This window comes from Arachis ipaensis, chromosome B8, assembly GCF_059453495.1.
Source record: "Arachis ipaensis isolate K30076 ecotype BB chromosome B8, ASM5945349v1, whole genome shotgun sequence".
Classification (NCBI taxonomy): Eukaryota; Viridiplantae; Streptophyta; class Magnoliopsida; order Fabales; family Fabaceae; genus Arachis; species Arachis ipaensis.
Window position 1 is genome coordinate 110,511,249 of NC_142443.1, and position 20,422 is coordinate 110,531,670.

At 37.5% G+C, this 20,422-nt stretch overlaps 1 non-coding gene across 1 annotated transcript; it reads left to right on the plus strand.

The window, feature by feature from the left end:
- The first annotated feature begins 8,248 nt into the window (after positions 1 to 8,248).
- LOC148549247 (small nucleolar RNA R71) lies at positions 8,249 to 8,356 on the plus strand. Its single transcript, XR_015897820.1, has one exon. It is a non-coding gene; the product is annotated as a small nucleolar RNA R71 (small nucleolar RNA).
- Positions 8,357 to 20,422: the final 12,066 nt, after the last annotated feature.

Consider the following 20,422-nt stretch of genomic DNA (forward strand, 5'->3'; position numbering starts at 1 on the left):
AGACTTGAGTTGAATAGAAAAATAATAGTACTTGTATTAATTCATGAAGAACAACAGAGCTCCACACCTTAATCTATGGTGTGTGGAAACTCCACCGTTGAAAATACATAAGAACAAGGTCCAGGCATGGCTGTGAGGCCAGCCCTAAACGTGTCTAAGATAGCATAAGACTTATCAAAGATGAAAATACAATAGCAAAAGGTCCTATTTATAGAAAACTAGTAGCCTAGGGTTACAGAAATGAGTAATTAATGCAGAAATCTTCTTCCGGGCCTACTTGGTGTGTGCTTGGGCTGAGCATTGAAGCTTCCATGTGTAGAGACTTTTCTTGGAGTTAAACGCCAGCTTTTGTGCCAGTTTGGGCGTTTAACTCCAGCTTTTGTGCCAGTTTTGGAGTTAAACGCCAGAATTCTTGAGCTGACTTGGAACGCCTGTTTGGGCCATCAAATCTCGGGCAAAGTATGGACTATTATATATTGCTGAAAAGCCCAGGATGTCTACTTTCCAACACAATTAAGAGAGCGCCAATTAGGCTTCTGTAGCTCTAGAAAATTTACTTTGAGTGCAGGGAGGTCAGAATCCAACAGCATCTGCAGTCCTTTTTCAGCCTCTGAATCAGATTTTTGCTCAGGTCCCCCAATTTCAGCCAGAAAATACCTGAAATCACAGAAAAATACAAAAACTCATAGTAAAGTCTAGAAATATGATTTTTAAATAAAAAATAATAAAAATATAATAAAAACTAATTAAAATATACTAAAAACATACTAAAAACAATGCCAAAAAGCGTATAAATTATCCGCTCATCAAACACACAGGAATAAAAATTATGGTTTGAATGTAACCATACAATTAAGCTCAAAACTCACAGGCTGTGTGTTCTCCAACTCAAAAATCATATATCAGTTATATATGTCATGCAAGTAAAAATTAAGAGTTCCCATTATTCTCAATTTAAATCTTAAGGTGGCTTTAAAGTTTTAATGTTTCTCCTTGATGAAATGTTGTTAACTAACTAACATGTAATGCTATATACAAGGTGTGTAGATTGTTTTTATTATGTTAAAGTCTCTAGTTTACTTCCTTTTTATATTTTCAATTTAAACTAGGTTATCTTATGCTAAAAAGGGTAAACTATACTAATTAATCCATATTTTCTATAACTAATAAGTTAGAATTGCAACTAAACTAAATGGCTAAAATATGAACTAAAGTGCAACATGCAGAAATATAGTAAAAATACATGAAAATAGCAATGTATAAATACTGAGAAAATAAAAGATAAAAAAAAATACAGAAAAGTAGCAAAATAAAGTAAAAGAGTATGTAGTGGTTCACCAAAAAAATACACCAGAGATGGCGACCTCCCCACACTTAAAATGAAGCATCGTCCCTGATGCTCACTCAAGTAGGGTGAGAAGGGGTGTCATCACTGGAAAAATGGGCAGCCGGAGTCTCTGTGGTGGTGGTCTGAGTGGTTGACAGTGGTGCGGTGGCGTAGGGTGGCGCGGGTGGTGGAGGAGCAGCAAGGGTTGCAGAGAAGAGGAAGAAGAAAGGGGTTGGGGGCGCGATGGGGTAGGGTTCGCATCACAGGGGGTTAATAAATTTGAATTCATGCGATCGCGTGGAGCACGCGGTCGCGTGGCTAGGGTGGAATAGGGGTTGACGCGATCGCGTGAGTGATGCAATCGCATGGAATGGGTGAAAGGATGAATGACGCGGTCACGTGAGGCATGTGATCGCGTCACTGGAATTTGTGCTAAACGCACAATTCCAGCGTCGTTTCAGCGCAACTCTCTGTCTCCTTTGGGGTGTTGTGCAAATCCACACGACGCGATCACGTCGCTCATGCTGTCGCGTGGGTCGTTTTGTGCGAAACGCACAACGGCCGCATGATTCTAGCCCAAATTTTTGGGCGTTGGATCTTTACGCCGATTTCCAGGTCACGCGGCCGCGTGAATGACGCGAACGCGTGGGAAGTGTTTTTCGCAACTGACGCGATCGCATGAGTGATGCGGTCGCATCGCGCGCCCTTTCTCTTTTTTTTTTGTTTTTTTATGCAGGTATGCAATTATGCAGTATGCAATGCGAGTGAATAATATTCAGGTTCAATTGAAAAGGAAATAAAAATAAATAACACGAAATAAAACTGAAAAAGAAACGACCATACCATGGTGGGTTGTCTCCCACCTAGCACTTTTAGTTAAAGTCCTTAAGTTGGACATTGGATGAGCTTCCTGTTATGGCGGCTTATGTTTAAATTCATCCTGAAATCTCCACCAATGCTTGGAATGCCAATAGCCTCTGGGGTCCCAAACTAGGCATGTAAAGCTTTTGAGCAGCTTCAAATAGATTCTCAGGCTCCCGTGGTGATGAATGTCAGAATAGATTCCAGGATCCCAAACTTTGCTTTTAAATCCGCCTTTGTCTTGATCTATATTTTTCCATTCGGGTGGTTTAAAAATTAGATTCTCACCAAGATGACCAAACGTTTTCCGAGATCCGTTCGATTGATCATGATGCTAATCCGTGCACTTCGAGTTGAAGTGTGGAACCTTATTGAACCTTGTGCACCAGCTCTAAGTACGAGCCATTTCCCTCTTACTCTTAAAGTCGTAGAGAGCTCTAAGCTAGCCATCTGTTTCAAGCAACCCATATTCAAGTGGAAAAATAAAGCTAAAGGTTAAGGATTGTACCCACTTGAAGCTTGTATTGGGTGGTAATGGCCTTGGAATGGGTGTTTCCAGTGGTTCTGTAAGTTCTACTCCCTTGTGCTCTTCTGTGAATTTCTTCACTTCCTTGCAGACTTCTTCAAATGCATCCATGTCCTGAGCAAAGCCTTCTATGTCTTCCGCGTCACTTAAGTCATAAACGGGAGGTTGAGAGAAATCTACCTCCGCATCATCTTCGTATTCACTTGGGGAAGATTCTTCGATCTCAGAGAATTCACTTGCAGATGCAAGTTCATTACTAGGAGAACTTGACTTGAGATTATCATCATCAAGGAAACTTGCTTCTTGGATTATTCCATCTAGTTCTTCATAAAAGAGTTCTGGTGGACGAAATTGTGATTACACTTTGATTATGTAAAATTCATTGCTCTTTCTTTCCCTGGGAATGGCACCAAAAACACGATGCCAATACCATGGTTCACAACTTCGCACAACTAACCAGCAAGTGCACTGGGTCGTCCAAGTAATACCTTACGTGAGTAAGGGTTGAATCCCACGGAGATTGTTGGTATGAAGCAAGCTATGGTCACCTTGTAAATCTCAGTCAGGCAGAAATAAAATAGTAATGGGGTTTTCGAAAATAATTAATAAAATAAGGATATAAATACTTATGTAACTCATTGGTGAGAATTTCAGATAAGCGTATGGAGATGCATTCGTTCCTCTGAACCTCTGCTTTCCTGCTATCTTCATCCAATCAATCTTACTCCTTTCTATGGCTGGCTTTATGTAAGGATGTCACCGGTGCCAATGGCTACTTTCGATCTCTCTCGGGAAAATGGTCCAAATGTTCTGTCACAACACGGCTAATCGTCTGGAGGCATCACCCTTGTCGTTGGTTGCATCCTATTCCTCTCTGTGAAAATGGTCCGATGGCTGTCACTGCATGGCTAATCATCTTGGAGGTTCTCGATCATACTGGAATAGGATTTACTATCCTTTTGCGTCTTTCACTACGCCCAGCACTCGCGAGTTTGGAGTTCGTCACAGTCATTCAATCCCAGAGTCCTACTCGGAATACCACGGACAAGGTTTAGACTTTCCGGACCCTCATGAATGCCGCCATCAATCTAGCTTATACCACGAAGATTCTGATTAAGAGATCTAAGAGTTACTCATTCAATCTAATGTAGAACGGAAGTGGTTGTCAGGCACGCGTTCATAGGGAATGATGATGATTGTCACGTTCATCACATTCAGGTTGAAGTGCGAATGAATATCTTAGAAGCGGAACAAGTGAATTGAATAGAAAACAGTAGTACTTTGCATTAATCTTTGAGGAACAGCAGAGCTCCACACCTTAATCTATGGAGTGTAGAAACTCTACCGTTAAAAATACATAAGTGAAAGGTCCAGGCATGGCCAAATGGCCAGCCCCTCTGATCTAAGAACCAGGCGTCCAAAGATGTCTAATACAATAGTAAAAGGTCCTATTTATAATAAACTAGCTACTAGGGTTTACAGAAGTAAGTAATTGATGCATAAATCCACTTCCGGGGCCCACTTGGTGTGTGCTTAGGTTGAGCTTGAATGTTACACGTGCAGAGGTTATTCCTGGAGTTGAACGCCAGCTTTTGTGCCATTTTGGGCGTTGAACTCCACATTGCAACTTGTTTCTGGCGCTGGACGCCAGAATTGGGCAGAGAGCTGGCGTTGAACGCCAGTTTGCATCGTCTAAACTTGGGAAAAGTATGGACTATTATATATTGCTGGAAAGCCCTGGACGTCTAATTTTCAACGCAATTGAAAGCGCGCCATTTCGAGTTCTGTAGCTCAAGAAAATCCACTTTGAGTGTAGGGAGGTCAGAATCCAACAGCATCAGCAGTCCTTCTTCAACCTCTGAATCTGATTTTTGCTCAAGTCCCTCAATTTCAGCTAGAAAATACCTGAAATCACAGAAAAACACACAAACTCATAGTAAAGTCCAGAAATGTGAATTTAACATAAAAACAAATGAAAACATCCCTAAAAGTAACTAGATCCTTACTAAAAACATACTAAAAACAATGTCAAAAAGTGTATAAATTATCCGCTCATCACAACACCAAACTTAAATTGTTGCTTGCCCTTGCCTTTTGATTTTAAGGGTTATTGGCTTTTTGCTCTTGCCTCTTGGTTTTAAGAGCTTTTGGCTTTTTCTGCTTGCCTTTTTTTTTCTGCAAGCTTTGTTCTTTGCTGCTTTTTCTTGCTTCAAGAATCATTTTTATGATTTTTCAGATTATCAAATAACATGTCTCCTTGTCATCATTCTTTCAAGAGCCAACATATTTAACATTCTTAAACAACAACTTCAAAAGACATATGCACTGTTCACGCATACATTCAGAAAACAAGAAGCATTGTCACCACATCAATATAATTAAGCTAAGTTCAAGGATAAATTCGAAACTCATGTACTTCTTGTTCTTTTGAATTAAAACATTTTTCATTTAAGAGAGGTGATGGATTCATAGGACATTCACAACTTTAAGACAAAGTTACTAACTACTAATGATCATGTAATGAAGACACAAACATAGATAAGCACTTAACATAGAGAAAACGAAAAACAGAGAATGTAAGAACAAGGAATGAGTCCACCTTAGTGATGGTGGCGTTTCCTTCTCAAGGAACCAATGATGTCCTTGAGCTCTTCTATGTCTCTTCCTTGTCTTTGTTGCTCCTCTCTCATTACTTTTTGATCTTCTCTAATTTCATGAAGGATGATGGAGTGCTCTTGATGTTCCACCCTTAATTGTCCCATGTTGGAACTTAATTCTCCTAGGGAGGTGTTGATTTGCTCCCAATAATTTTGTGGAGGAAAATACATTTGAGGCATCTCCGGGATCTCATGGTGATGAGCTTCATGCGCCTCTTGAGATCCATGAATGGGCTCTCTTACTTGCTCCATTCTTTTCTTAGTGATGGGCTTGTGAGATGAATCTTTCCATCTCCCATGGCTCAGAGGTGGAAGCAATTGCCTTCCCTTTCCTCTTTCTTGAGGTTTCTCTGGCCTTAGGTGCCATTAATGGTTATGGAAAAAAAATCTTATGCTTTTACCACACCAAACTTAGAATATTGCTCGCCCTCGAGCAAGAGAAGAAAGAATAGATGAAGAAGAAGAAGATATGGAGGAGATAGAGGGATGTGTGTATGGATGTGAGTGGTGAATGGAAAACAGAAGGGATGACCATGAATGGAGAGAGAGAGAGGGTTAGGTGAGTGGGGATCCTGTGAGATTCACAGATCCTGAGATGATCCTGTGGGGTCCACAGATCCTGAGATGATGCTGTGGGGTCCACAGATCCTGAGATGATGCTGTGGGGTCCACAGATCCTGAGGTGTTCAAGGAATTACAACCTTGCACTAAATTAGGCATGTAAAATGCCCTTGCACACAACTCTGGGCGTTCAGCGCCAGGTTGGTGCCCATTTTGGGCGTTCAACGCCCATTTGTTGCCCATTTCTGGCGTTGAACGCCAGAACCATGCTTGTTCTGGGCGTTCAGCGCCAGCTCCTCTCCAGGGTGCAATTCTGGCGTTCAGCGCCCAAATGATGCCCATTTTGGGCGTTCAGCACCCAGATACTGCCCATTTTGGGCATTCAGCGCCAGAACCATGCTCTGTTCTGGCGTTGAACGCCAGACAGGTGCTTCCTCCAGGGTGTGATTTTTCTTCTGCTATTTTTTATTCTGTTTCTAAATTTTTCATTTATTTTGTGACTCCACATGATCATGAACCTAAGAAAACATGAAAAACAAAAATAAAATTAGATAAATAAACATTGGGTTGCCTCCCAACAAGCGCTTCTTTAATGTCAATAGCTTGACAGTGGGCTCTCATGGAGCCTCACAGATGTGCAGAGCTTTGTTGAGACCTCCCAACACCAAACTTAGAGTTTGGATATGGGGGTTTGACACCAAACTTAGAGTTTGGTTGTGGCCTCCCAACACCAAACTTAAAGTTTGACTGTGGGGGCTTTGGTTGACTCTGCTTTGAGAGAAGTTTTTTTTTTTGCTTCCTCTCCATGGATGCAGAGAGAGATCCTTGAGTTGTAAACACAAGGTTGTCCTTATTTAATTGAAGGATCAATTCTCCTCTATCCACATTAATCACAGCTCTTGCTGTGGCTAGGAAAGGTCTTCCTAGGATGATGGATTCATCCTCTTCCTTTCCAGTATCCAGGACTATGAAATCAGTAGGGATGTAAAGGCCTTCAACCTTCACTAACACGTCCTCTACTTGTCCATAAGCCTGTTTTCTTGAATTGTCTGCCATTTCTAATGAGATTTTAGCAGCTTGCACCCCATAAATTCCCAGTTTCTCTATTACAGAGAGGGGCATGAGGTTTATCCCTGAACCAAGGTCACACAGAGCCTTAAAGATCATGGTGCCTATGATACAAGGTATTATGAACTTTTCAGGATCCTGTCTCTTCTGATGCAATGTCAGTTGATCCAAATCACTTAGTTCATTGGTGAACAAGGGAGGTTCATCTTCCCAAGTTTCAATACCAAATAATTTAGCATTTAGCTTCATGATTGCACCAAGGAACTTGGCAGCTTGCTCTTCAGTAACATCCTCATTCTCTTCAGAAGAGGAATACTCATCAGAGCTCATGAATGGCATAAGGAGGTTCAATGGAATCTCTATGGTCTCTAGATGAGTCTCATATTTCTTAGGTTCCTCAGAGGGAAGCTCCTTATTGATCACTGGACGTCCCAGGAGGTCTTCCTCCTTGGGATTCACGTCCTTCTCCTCTCTTGTGGGTTCGGCCATGGTAATTAATTCAATGGCCTTGCACTCTTCTTTTGGATTCTCTTCTGTATTGCTTGGGAGAGTACTAGGAGGGATTTCAGTGATCCTTTTACTCAGCTGGCCCACTTGTGCTTCTAAATTTCTAATGGAAGACCTTGTTTCATTCATGAAACTCACAGTGGCGTTAGATAGATCAGAGACTAAATTTGCTAAGCTAGATGGATTCTGCTCAGAATTCTCTATCTGTTGCTGAGTGGATGATGGAAAAGGTTTGCTATTGCTAAACCTGTTTCTTCCACCATTATTAAAGCCTTGTTGAGGCTTTTGATCCTTCCATGAGAGATTTGGGTGATTTCTCCATGATGGATTGTAGGTGTTTCCATATGGTTCACCCATGTATTTTAACTCTGCTATTGCAGGGTTCTCAGGATCATAAGCTTCTTCCTCAGAAGATGCCTCTTGAGTACTGTTGGATGCAGCTTGCATTTCATTCAGACTCTGAGAAATCATATTGACTTGCTGAGTCAATATTTTATTCTGAGCCAATATGGCATTCAGAGTATTAATTTCAAGAACTCCCTTCTTCATAGGCGTCCCATTACTCACAGGATTCCTCTCAGAAGTGTACATAAACTGGTTATTAGCAACCATGTCAATGAGTTCTTGAGCTTCTGCAGGTGTTTTCTTTAGGTGAATGAATCCACCTGCAGAAGTATCCAATGACATCTTTGATAGCTCAGATAAACCATCATAGAATATATCCAGGATGGTCCATTCTGAAAGCATGTCAGAAGGACACTTTTTGGTCAGCTGCTTGTATCTTTCCCAAGCTTCATAGAGGGATTCACCTTCTTTCTGTCTGAAGGTTTGGACATCAGCTCTAAGCTTCCACAGCTTTTGAGGAGGAAAGAACTTGGCTAAAAAAGCCGTGACCAGCTTATCCCAAGAGTTCAGGCTGTCTTTGGGTTGAGAGTCCAACCATATTCTAGCTCTGTCTCTTACAGCAAAAGGGAAAAGCATGAGCCTGTAGACTTCAGGATCTACTCCATTAGTCTTAACAGTATCACAGATCTGCAAGAATTCAGTTAAGAACTGAAAAGGATCTTCAGATGGAAGTCCATGAAACTTGCAGTTCTGCTGCATCAGAGAAACTAGCTGAGGTTTCAGCTCAAAATTGTTTGCTCTAATGGTAGGAATGGAGATGCTTCTTCCATGTAAATTGGAATTAGGTGCAGTAAAGTCACCAAGCATTCTCCTTGCATTATTGTTGTTGGGTTCAGCTTCCATCGCCTTTACTTGTTTCAAAATTTTCAATAAGGTTGTCTCTGGATTGTTGTAATTTAGCTTTTCTTAGTTTTCTCTTCAGAGTCCTTTCAGGTTCTGGATCAGCTTCAACAAGAATTCATTTTTCTTTGTCCCTGTTCATAAGAAAGAGAAGAGAAAAAGAAAAGAAGAGGAATCCTCTATGTCACAGTAAAGAGGTTCCTTATTGTTAGTAGAAGAAGAAAAGGAATAGGGGTGAAGAAGAATGAAGAATCCAAACACAAAGGTGATGATAGGAGCAGAGATGTGAGATGAAGAGAAGTGTTAGTAGATGAATAAATAATTAGAAGGAGATGAAGGAGAAGGATTTTCGAAAATTATTTTTTTGAAAAAGAGTTAGTGATTTTCGAAAATATTTTTTTTGAAAAAGGTTAGTAATTTTTCGAAAATTAAAATCAACAATTAAAATAATTAGTTAATAAAAAAAGAAATTTTGAAAAAGAGGGAAGATATTTTCGAAAATTAGAGAGAGAGAGTTAGTTAGGTAGTTCTGAAAAAGGTAAGAAATAAACAAAAAGTTAGTTAGTTAGTTGAAACAAATTTTGAAAAGATAAGAAGTTAGGAAGTTAGAAAAGATATTTTGCAATCACTTTTTTGAAAAAGGTAAGATAAGAAGATATTTTTGAAAAGATATAATAGAAATTAGTTTTTGAAAAAGATGATTTTTAAAATCTCAATTAATGACTTGATTCACAAGAAATCACAAGATATGATTCTAGAACTTAAAGTTTGAATCTTTCTTAACAAGTAAGTAAAAAAACTTGAAATTTTTGAATCAAAACATTAATTGATGATGTTATTTTCGAAAATATGATGTAAAATTAAGAAAAAGATTTTTGAAAAATATTTTTGAAATTTTCAAAAATAACTAAAAAAAATTGAAAAAAGATTTGATTTTTGAAAAAAGATTTTGAAAAAGATAAGATTTTTTTTTAAATTGAAAAATTGATTTGACTCATAAAAACAACTAGATTTTAAAAATTTTTGAAAAAGTCAAATCTAATTTTCGAAATTTTAAGAGAGAAAAAGGGAAAGATATTTTTTTTATTTTTGAATTTTTATGATGAGAGAGAAAAACAAGAAAAATGATGCAATGCATGAAAGTTATGGATCAAAACAATGAATGCATGCAAGAATGCTATGAATGTCAAGATGAACACCAAGAACACTATGAAGATCATGATGAACATCAAGAACACATTTTTGAAAAATTTTTAATGCAAAGAAAACATGCAAGACACCAAACTTAGAATTCTTTAATGCTTAGACACTAAGAATTCAAGAATGCATATGAAAAACAAGAAAAGACACAAAACATGCAAATGCAAAGATCAAACAAGAAGACTTACCAAGAACAACTTGAAGATCATGAAGAACACTATGAATGCATGATTTTTTCGAAAAATGCAAGATGCACATGCAATTGACACCAAACTTATAACATGACTCAAGACTCAAACAAGAACACAAAAAATATTTTTGATTTTTATGATTTTCTAATTTTTTTTTGTATTTTTTCAAAAATTATTTGAAAAACAAAAATAAGGATTTCAAAATCTTTAATATGAATTCCAGGAATCTTGTGCTCTTTAGTCTAAAGCTCCAATCAAAGGGTCAGACATGGCTTAATAGCCATTCAAGCTTTAGAATGGATTTACATCCATTGAGGTGATTAGTTGAAGACCAATCCCAAAGGAGTTTGGGTATGGCTTTTCAGCCAGATAGGATTCAACATGTTACCATGAAACTCTAGAATTCATTCTTGAAAGTTTTGAAGCCATAGAATAAATTATTTTTTAAAACATTTTTATTTTAAATTTTTTTTTTGAAAACAAAACAAAAAGAAAATTACCTAATCTGAGCAACAAGATGAACCGTCAGTTGTCCAAACTCGAACAATCCCCGGCAACACCGCCAAAAACTTGGTGGACGAAATTGTGATTACACTTTGATTATGTAAAATTCATTGCTCTTTCTTTCCCTGGCAATGGCACCAAAAACACGATGCCAATACCATGGTTCACAACTTCGCACAACTAACCAGCAAGTGCACTGGGTCGTCCAAGTAATACCTTACGTGAGTAAGGGTCGAATCCCACGGAGATTGTTGGTATGAAGCAAGCTATGGTCACCTTGTAAATCTCAGTCAGGCGGAAATAAAATAGTAATGTGGTTTTCGAAAATAATTAATAAAATAAGGATAGAAATACTTATGTAACTCATTGGTGAGAATTTCAGATAAGCGTATGGAGATGCATTCGTTCCTCTGAACCTCTGCTTTCCTGCTGTCTTCATCCAATCAATCTTACTCCTTTCTATGGCTGGCTTTATGTAAGGATGTCACCGGTGCCAATGGCTACTTTCGATCTCTCTCGGAAAAATGGTCCAAATGCTCTGTCACAGCACGGCTAATCATCTGGAGGCATCACCCTTGTCGTTGGTTGCATCCTATTCCTCTCTGTGAAAATGGTCCGATGCGCTGTCACTGCATGGCTAATCATCTTGGAGGTTCTCGATCATACTGGAATAGGATTTACTATCCTTTTGCGTTTGTCACTACGCCCAGCACTCGCGAGTTTGGAGTTTGTCACAGTCATTCAATCCCAGAGTCCTACTCGGAATACCACGGACAAGGTTTAGACTTTCCGGACCCTCATGAATGCCGCCATCAATCTAGCTTATACCACGAAGATTCTGATTAAGAGATCTAAGAGTTACTCATTCAATCTAATGTAGAACGGAAGTGGTTGTCAGGCACGCGTTCATAGGGAATGATGATGATTGTCACGTTCATCACATTCAGGTTGAAGTGCGAATGAATATCTTAGAAGCGGAACAAGTGAATTGAATAGAAAACAGTAGTACTTTGCATTAATCTTTGAGGAACAGCAGAGCTCAACACCTTAATCTATGGAGTGTAGAAACTCTACCATTAAAAATACATAAGTGAAAGGTCCAGGCATGGCCGAATGGCCAGCCACTCTGATCTAAGAACCAGGCGTCCAAAGAGTCTAATACAATAGTAAAAGGTCCTATTTATAATAAACTAGCTACTAGGGATTACAGAAGTAAGTAATTGATGTATAAATCCACTTCCGGGGCCCACTTGGTGTGTACTTGGGCTGAGCTTGAATGTTACACGTGCAGAGGTTATTCCTGGAGTTGAACGCTAGCTTTTGTGCCATTTTGGGCGTTGAACTCCACTTTGCAACTTGTTTCTGGCGCTGGACGCCAGAATTGGGCAGAGAGCTGGCGTTGAACGCCAGTTTGCGTCATCTAAACTTGGGCAAAGTATAGACTATTATACATTTCTGGAAAGCCCTGGATGTCTACTTTCCAAAGCAACTGGAAGCGCGCCATTTCGAGTTCTGTAGCTCAAGAAAATCCACTTTGAGTGTAGGGAGGTCAGAATCCAACAGCATCAGCAGTCCTTCTTCAACCTCTGAATCTGATATTTGCTCAAGTCCCTCAATTTCAGCCAGAAAATACCTGAAATCACAGAAAAACACACAAACTCATAGTAAAGTCTAAAAATGTGAATTTAACATAAAAACAAATGAAAACATCCCTAAAAGTAACTAGATCCTTACTAAAAACATACTAAAAACAATGTCAAAAAGCGTATAAATTATCCGCTCATCAAGTTGCTGTGGGAGTTGTGCACTATCCTCCTTAACATCAATTGTAATGTCCTTGATAGAATTTTCCACAATTCTGGATTCCCTTGGAAGTTCATCTTCTCCTAAGTCTTCAACCAACTCTTCTTCTTCTATAATGACAGCTTCCTCTACTTGTTCCAGTACGAAGTCATGCCCTGTTCTGTCCACTGGAGTTTCTAGTATCTCCTTCATACTATGCTCTTCATTAGATTGTCCACATGGGGCTGTGGGAGGTCTTTGAATGTTCGAACATCTAGAAGATAATTGACTTACTGCTTGCTCCAATTGATGAAGGGTTGTTTGAAGTTGATCTACTGTTTCCTTGAGGCGAACCTCTGATTCTCGGGGTGATGGATTTGGACGTGGTACATGGGGAAGTGGTGGTGTTTGGGAGTAATTGGATTGGAATTGGGGTAAATGAGGATCATATGGTGGTGAATGGTGAAAAGGAGCTTGTGAGTGTGGTGGTTCGAAGTTATGTTGAGAGGATGGCTTATAAGCACAGGGTGGGGCTTGTTGGTAACTACAAGGTTGTCCAGCATGTCCATTGGCTTGGTATGCATTGTAGAATAGTCTTTGTCCATGATATCTTGGAGGGTGTTGTTGCCTACAGGGTTGATCAGATCCTCTTGGCTCCATCATCTTTGATTGCTCTGACCTTGATGCATGTTCCTGTTATAACTTTCACTCCTTTCAACAATATTAGAACCAAACTCAAAGCGAGAGGGGTGAGAATTCATAGTAGCTAATGGAAATAAAAGGAGAAAATAAAGACAAATAAACAAGTAAAAGAAAAATATTTACAATAACCAATAATAAGGCACACGATTGCAGTTCCCCGACAACGGTGCCATTTTGAAGAATTGAAGATTGATGGTTTAGAAGTTATAGTAAATTCTCGTTGCGAGTATAGTTACTAAACCAAGCAATCAACCTTTCTTACAAACGTTTTGGTTGTCACAAGTAACAAACCCTTTAAAAATTGATAACCGAAGTATTTAAACCTCGGGTCATCTTCTCAAGGAACTGCAGGAAAGTATGTTCTTATTATTGGTTATGAAGATTGTAGATTGGGGTTTTGAAGATGAGGAACAAATAATTTAAATGGCAAGAAAAATAAATAAATAACTGTAAAATAAACTTTTGGCAAGGTATGGGAAATTGGAAGTCCTATCCTAGTTATCCTTATCAATGATGATGAAGATTGAATCTTAATTCCACTTAGTTAGCCTTTACTTAAAGCAAAGAAAGGTCAAGTGACTAATTAGTTTGATCTTCAAATCCTAGTTAATCCCTAAGGAAAGATTGGGATTATTGAAGTTCAATTCAATTAGCAAAGATAACAATTATCAATCATGTTGAGTTTGATAACTCCTGAGTTACTGATTTCTTAACCAAGACCAAAAGGGAAAAAATAAATCTACTTGAATAAAAATGTCTTCAGATTGGAAGCAATAGTAATATAAATAAAAGAAAGCAATCATAAACTGAAATACCTCAAATAACATTAATTCAAAGAATAATCTGTAACATAGAAGAATTCATAAATTAAATTGAGAAAATAAGTAAAAAGGAATATTGAACCTGATAACAAGAGATAATCCTGAAAGCAAAAGAAATCCTAATTCTAAATCCTAAAATAGAGAGGAGAGAACCTCTCCCTAAAAATTACATCTAAATCATGAAAAGTAACTAATTGGAGACTCTCCCTGAATGGATGTATTCCCCCACTTCATAACCTCTGATCTGTGCCTTCTGAACTTGGATTTGGGCCAAAAAGGGCTTCAGAAATCGCTGGGAGCATTTTCTGTAATTTTTGGTGCATGGCCTTTGTCACGCATCCGCGTGGGTCACGCGGTCACGTCATTTGGAGTTTTCCTTATCACGCTGTCGCTTCAGTCATGCGTCCGCGTCAATCACGCGGTCACATCAATCACGCAGTCGCGTCACTGCCAGTTTCTCCAAAAACTCCATTTTATGCTTTCCTTCCATTTTTGTATGTTTCCTTTCCATCCTTTAAGTCATTCATGCCTTAGAAGATCTAAAACTACTCAACACACGAATCACGGCATCGAATGGAAATAAAAGGTAATTAAAATAATTACTTTTAAAGCATATGAAACATGTTTTTCACATACATCACATAATAAGGAAGGGAAAGTAAAACCATGCAATTAACATGAATAAGTGAGTGAAGGATTGAATAAATCACTTAAATTAGGCACAAAATATATCATAAAATATGGGTTTATCAGTACGCATCTAACATGCATACGCACAAATGGTGAGATTTTGCATACCATGTGTACGCATCTCCCATGCTACGCATGACTCCATTTCAACGTGGGACATGGGAGTGTAGCCGTACAATGCCTGAAGCAAAAAAAAGAGCAAAACTTAAGTTGTGAAGTGCAGCCGTGGGACGTGAAAACATAACCATTGGACTTGGGGGTATTGTGCGTATGCATCTCAAGCACGACCAGTGCGAAAAGAGACATCAGCATACGCATCTGGCATGCGTACGCATGACAACATTGGCTTGCAACATAAATTTCCAGATGTGAAACGTAAAGAAAAGCAAACAGAGACTGAATTGAAGCAAAATGAAGTCACGTTCAATGTGGAAATCTTCGCGTCTAATGTAAGGATAAAGATCAAGACAGAGAGCAAATTGGACTAAGATTTTACTTCACACACAACGTGAAGGGACTCACCTCACGTATAACGTGGTATTATGTGTCTCCCCCCAGAGACCTTAATTCATCCACTAAGTCCTCCAATTCTTCAACACTTACAGGATTAATTCAAGGCTCAACTCAAGCCCATAAATTTTAGTATTGATTGAGTATCATGAGGAGAAAGATCTAGAGTATGACTTGGGAAGAAAAATATTAATTAGTTAAATTTGATTTAGTTTTAAGTTGATCTATTTTAAGTTTTAAATTTTGAATTTGTTTAGGGTTAGTATATAAGGAGAGAAGTCACACACGTGCTCTCTTCTTCAGCAGTCTTTACAATTCAAAGTTTTTAGTTTTCTCTTGAAGCATGAGCAACTAATTTCCTTGGTTAAGGTTAGGAGCTCTGTTGATTCCTATGGACTAATATTCTAGCTTTTCTACCTTTGATTGATGCATTGATGTTTTCTTAAGAAAAAGTTTTCGTTCTTCATCCAAAAGATTTGAATGTGTTGGAAAACAATTCTTCTCTGACTTGAATTCCTGTAATTTCTTGGAAAAGTGAATTAATTGAATTAAGCTTCAAAACCTCTTCTCATAATTCTTAAGTTTAAAAACTAGATTTCATATGTGACATCGAATCAACTAAGAATAATTCTTGTGAATTGTGTTGTTTTGAAATCAGTGAGAGGAATTCACCTTTTTTCTTAAATAATTGACTAAGGAATTAGCGATTAATTAGGTTAAAGAGAAATTAAATTACCAAGGGATTGGAATTTGATTACTAATGACTTACCATAGATACATTTTTTGCATGATCAGGTGGAAAGGGAGAAGTATTTTTCCAAAAGTCTCAACATCTCTGAAACCTTAACTCTCTTAATCATATTAATTTCTTAACCAATTTTAGTTTGTTCTTATTTAATTCTCTATTTTCATGTTATTTGCTAGTAAAATCCTAAGTTGTGTTTGTCTGGCTAGATTAATCAGTTGACTATTGCTTGCTTAATCTGTTAATCCTCGTGGGAACGATAACGCACTCCCGTGGTATTACTTGGTACAACTTAGTGTACTTGCCCATCATTTGTGGTTTTGTAAAATTCACATCAAGTTTTTGATACCGTTGCAGGGGATTAATTGTGATTAGCAACTACCAGTTAATTGATTACCTAGATTAGACTTATTTTTTATTTCTGCTTATTTAATTTTTGTTAGTTACCTCACTTGGAATTCCCCTCTCTTTGATGTAGGAAATTTCACTTTTTCTTTATTTTCTGTTTGTTTATGCAGAGAAATAAAGATAAAGAGCCTCTTCACTATAATCCTGAAATTGAAAGGACTCTTTGGAGACAAAGAAAGCAAGCTAAAGAATAGAGGATTGAAGAAGACAGTGAAGTGGAAATTGAAGAAGGAATTGAATTTGACATGGCAGAGAACAATAATAATGTTATTGGTCATAATGCTCTCAATGCAAAGTTAGCAGGACTCTTAGCTCCTTCACTACTCCAAATCCTAGGTATTGTGGCAATAGCATTGTCACTCCTACTGTGAATGCTAATAACTTTGAGTTAAAAACTCAACTTTTTACTTTAGTTCAGAAAAATTGTCAATTTGGTAGAAGTCCTCAAGAGGATCCCAATTTACACATCTCTAACTTTCTCCAAATCTGTGACACAATCAAGACGAATGGAGTCCCTGCTAGTGTCTGCTGGCTATTGTTGTTTCCATTTTCTGTGAGAGACTGAGCCAAACAGTGGCTTGAAACACAACCTAAGGAGAGTATAGAAACTTAGGAGAATTTGGTAAGTAAGTTTTTAACCAAATTCTTCTTACCTCAAAGGATGACAAAGCTTTGAACCGACATTCAGACATTCAGATAGTAAGAAGAAGATACTCTTTATGAGGCTTGGGAGAGGTACAAGGAGATGTTGCGGAAGTGTCCTTCGGACATGTTTTTGGCTAGGTGTAACTCCGGATTTTCTATGATGGAATTACTCCTGCTTCAAGGATTTCATATGAAGAAGACCATATTGATGAAGCATTAGAGTTGATTGAAATGGTGGATATTAATCAATACTTATACTCCTCCGCAAGAACAATGAGGAAAAGAGTGATGGAGTTGGATGCACTGGACACTCTTCTTGCTCAAAATAAAGCCATGTCTTAACAAATTAATTCCATTACTCAATAACTTGGAAATATGCAAGTCTCATCCATGAACACCCAAGATGCTTCCTATGACTTAGTGGTGGAGTACCACAAGCTGAAGGCTTTGAATATGGCCAATTTTTCCTAGAGCAAGTGAATTACATGAAAAACTCTTCTGGGCCACCTCAAAATGACCCATTCTCTAAGTTTAACCTACAATTCTAGATGAAAAAATCACCCTAACTTTGGATGGGGTAATCAAGGACAGAGACAAAATAATTTTAATAACAACCATCACCAAAATAACTTCAACCCTCATCATCAAATCAACAACCATCTTTACAACCACCAATCCTCATAACCTCCACAACCATCACCCAGACTCCCAAATTCCTCAAAAGTTTTCCTATATAGAAAATTGCCAAAGAAAGACTCGCCCACAAACCTCCACTTTTTATCAAAATACTCAAAATTTTATGCTGGAAACTAAAGCCTCTATTTGAAACTTGAAAGTCCAAATGGGTCAATTAGCTCAGCAAATTTCTGAGAAACCAACCATGCGTGATGAGCACTTGGTTTTTTATGTTTTTAAAATAATTGTGTTATTATGAAATCAGTGAGAGCACTTCACCTCTTTTATTAAATAATTGACTAAGGGATTAGCGATTAATTAGGTTAAAGAAAAATTAAATCACCAAGGGATTAAGATTTGATTACTAATGATTTACCATAGATACATCTTTGCATGATCAAGGTAAAAAGTGAGAAGTGTTTTTCTAGAAGTCTCAACGTCTCTGAAACCTTAACTCTCTTAATCATATTACTTTCTTAACTAATTTTAGTTTTCTCTTATTTAATTCTCTGTTTTCGTGCTAGTTGCTAGTAAAACCCTAAGTTGTGTTTGTCTTACTAGATTAATCAGTTGTCTATTGCTTGTTTAATCCATTAATCCTTGTAGGAACGATAATCCACTCCTGTGGTATTACTTGGTATGACTCAGTGTACTTGCTGATCGTTTATGGTTTTGTAAAATCCACGTCACTAGAAATGCTTAAATTTTTAAGAAGAGAAGAATCATTCTTGAAGAAATTTTGTCTCAAGCAAACCGTGCGGCAGAAGAATTTGGAAGATACCAACGAGCTTGCATCCATGGCGGTGATTGAAACCCCAACATTGCACTTCTACTCCTTCTCTATAGTGACACGAAGATTTCAATTACTTATCCACTTCCTTTCCTTTCTTCAGACTACTGAACTCTTTAGAATTTTTTAATGTTATTTCTCTTGGAAATCACAGGTGTAAAGTGTAATGGTTTACAACTGTACTTCTCTTTATTGCAATAAAATACTATAAATTTAGGAAAAAAGGGACGTCCTACTATTATATAATACTCTGATGAAATCGCTAGCTCCGATTTCTGGTTGCTATAGTGCAACCATACACATATATATGACGATTCTTATTAGGGGTGTAAGTGGATATAAAAATCTGACTACTTGATCAAATCTAACTTGACTCGATCATATTGCGTACTGTAATCGATGGTAAATCGAGTCCAATTAGATAAAATTTAATTATACCTTACCTTAATTGATTTAGATATCAGATTTGAGATCATAAAATCTGAACTGACCCGATTATCCGATTACCTAATATATTAAATAAAAAATAAAAATATAATATGTGTACATATATGTAACTTTTATCTAGTCCTAATTTCACTTCTATCACCATTTCTATTTTCCCTCCTAACACTAACCCTAGCAGAGCTCACTACATAGCACTACCAAGGTGCCATCTTCCAACCCCAACCTTCGTGATTGTCAACAACCATGCACAACCCTGAGCCCAATCTCACCATCTTCTCCAGTGCTTCATTCCACGCCTCCATCATCTTTTATAATGACCTAGTTTAAGCAAGCACCTTGCTACGTCAACAATTACTAACTAGCAAAGATTTTGTTTTTTGAGCCACTGGGCTAGAAATTTTAAGATTCTGATTTTTGCAATTTGACTCGTTTTCGACAAGTCAAATTTGAATCCTAAGAGAACAAAAATGATAATGTGACATTATTAATAATTATTATTTTACCCGTTCTAATTGAATCAGAGATAATCATATTACTAATATCATTTATACTAGTAGCTCATATATTTACTCAAAGAATATAATAACTGTGACTTATATCTAGTTTTAGTAATTATCTCCTATATATACATATATTAATTAACATTGGTGAATAATCATCTCGAGATTCAACCCATGGGGAATTTGCCACCTCCTGCTTATTTTCATCTCTCCGTAAATGACATCGAGAGCCACCTCTTATTTTCTTTTTTCTTACGCACGCAAGTTTGAGATGGAGAACGAGAGAGAAAGTCTGAAGCTTCATAGTCAGTAAGTTTTTAAGGTTCAGTTCTTTGATTCTAAAACTCCCACAAAATTATAAACTGATTAAAATGTTCACCTCTTTTTTCTCTACATAACTATATCTATTTTGTCGAGGAACTCTGCATAAAATTAAATTTTAAGAAGAAAGCATCCATTATTTTCAGAGTGAAAGAGGAGAAAAATAAGCTAACAATCGTCTTAAAGGAATAGATTTTTGTGAACTGAAACAAAGAGGTAAAGTTTGGTAAATTAATTATATTTTATGCTTGATTGATAGATGATTTGTTTGATATATGAAACTGTGTTTATGTGATATTTTGATGATTCTAAGAATAAGAAAAATTGGACTTTGAGCGTCCACATTCTGAAAACTACACTAGACGCTGGACGTCCACTTTTTGAACAACTAAGAGTGCTGGGCGTCCTCTCTATGATATAATGGCTGCTAATGCCCAACCATATGTTATATGGGCGCTAAGCGCCTTCGCTTTGAAAGCTAATTATATATATGGGTTAATAGTCAAATTCGTCCATAAAAGATTACCCATTCCTCAAATTAGTCTTTAAAAATTTTTTTTAGTCATATTAGCCCTTGAAAGATAAAATGTAAGTCAAATTAGTCATTCCGTTAGTTAGATGATGACGTATCACGTTAAGTGCCATGTGGCATAATGACGTGGTAGATTAATGCCACGTGTCACAAGATGATTGGTTGACGTGTCACTTAACGTGTAAAAGAGTTATTTACAATAAAAAT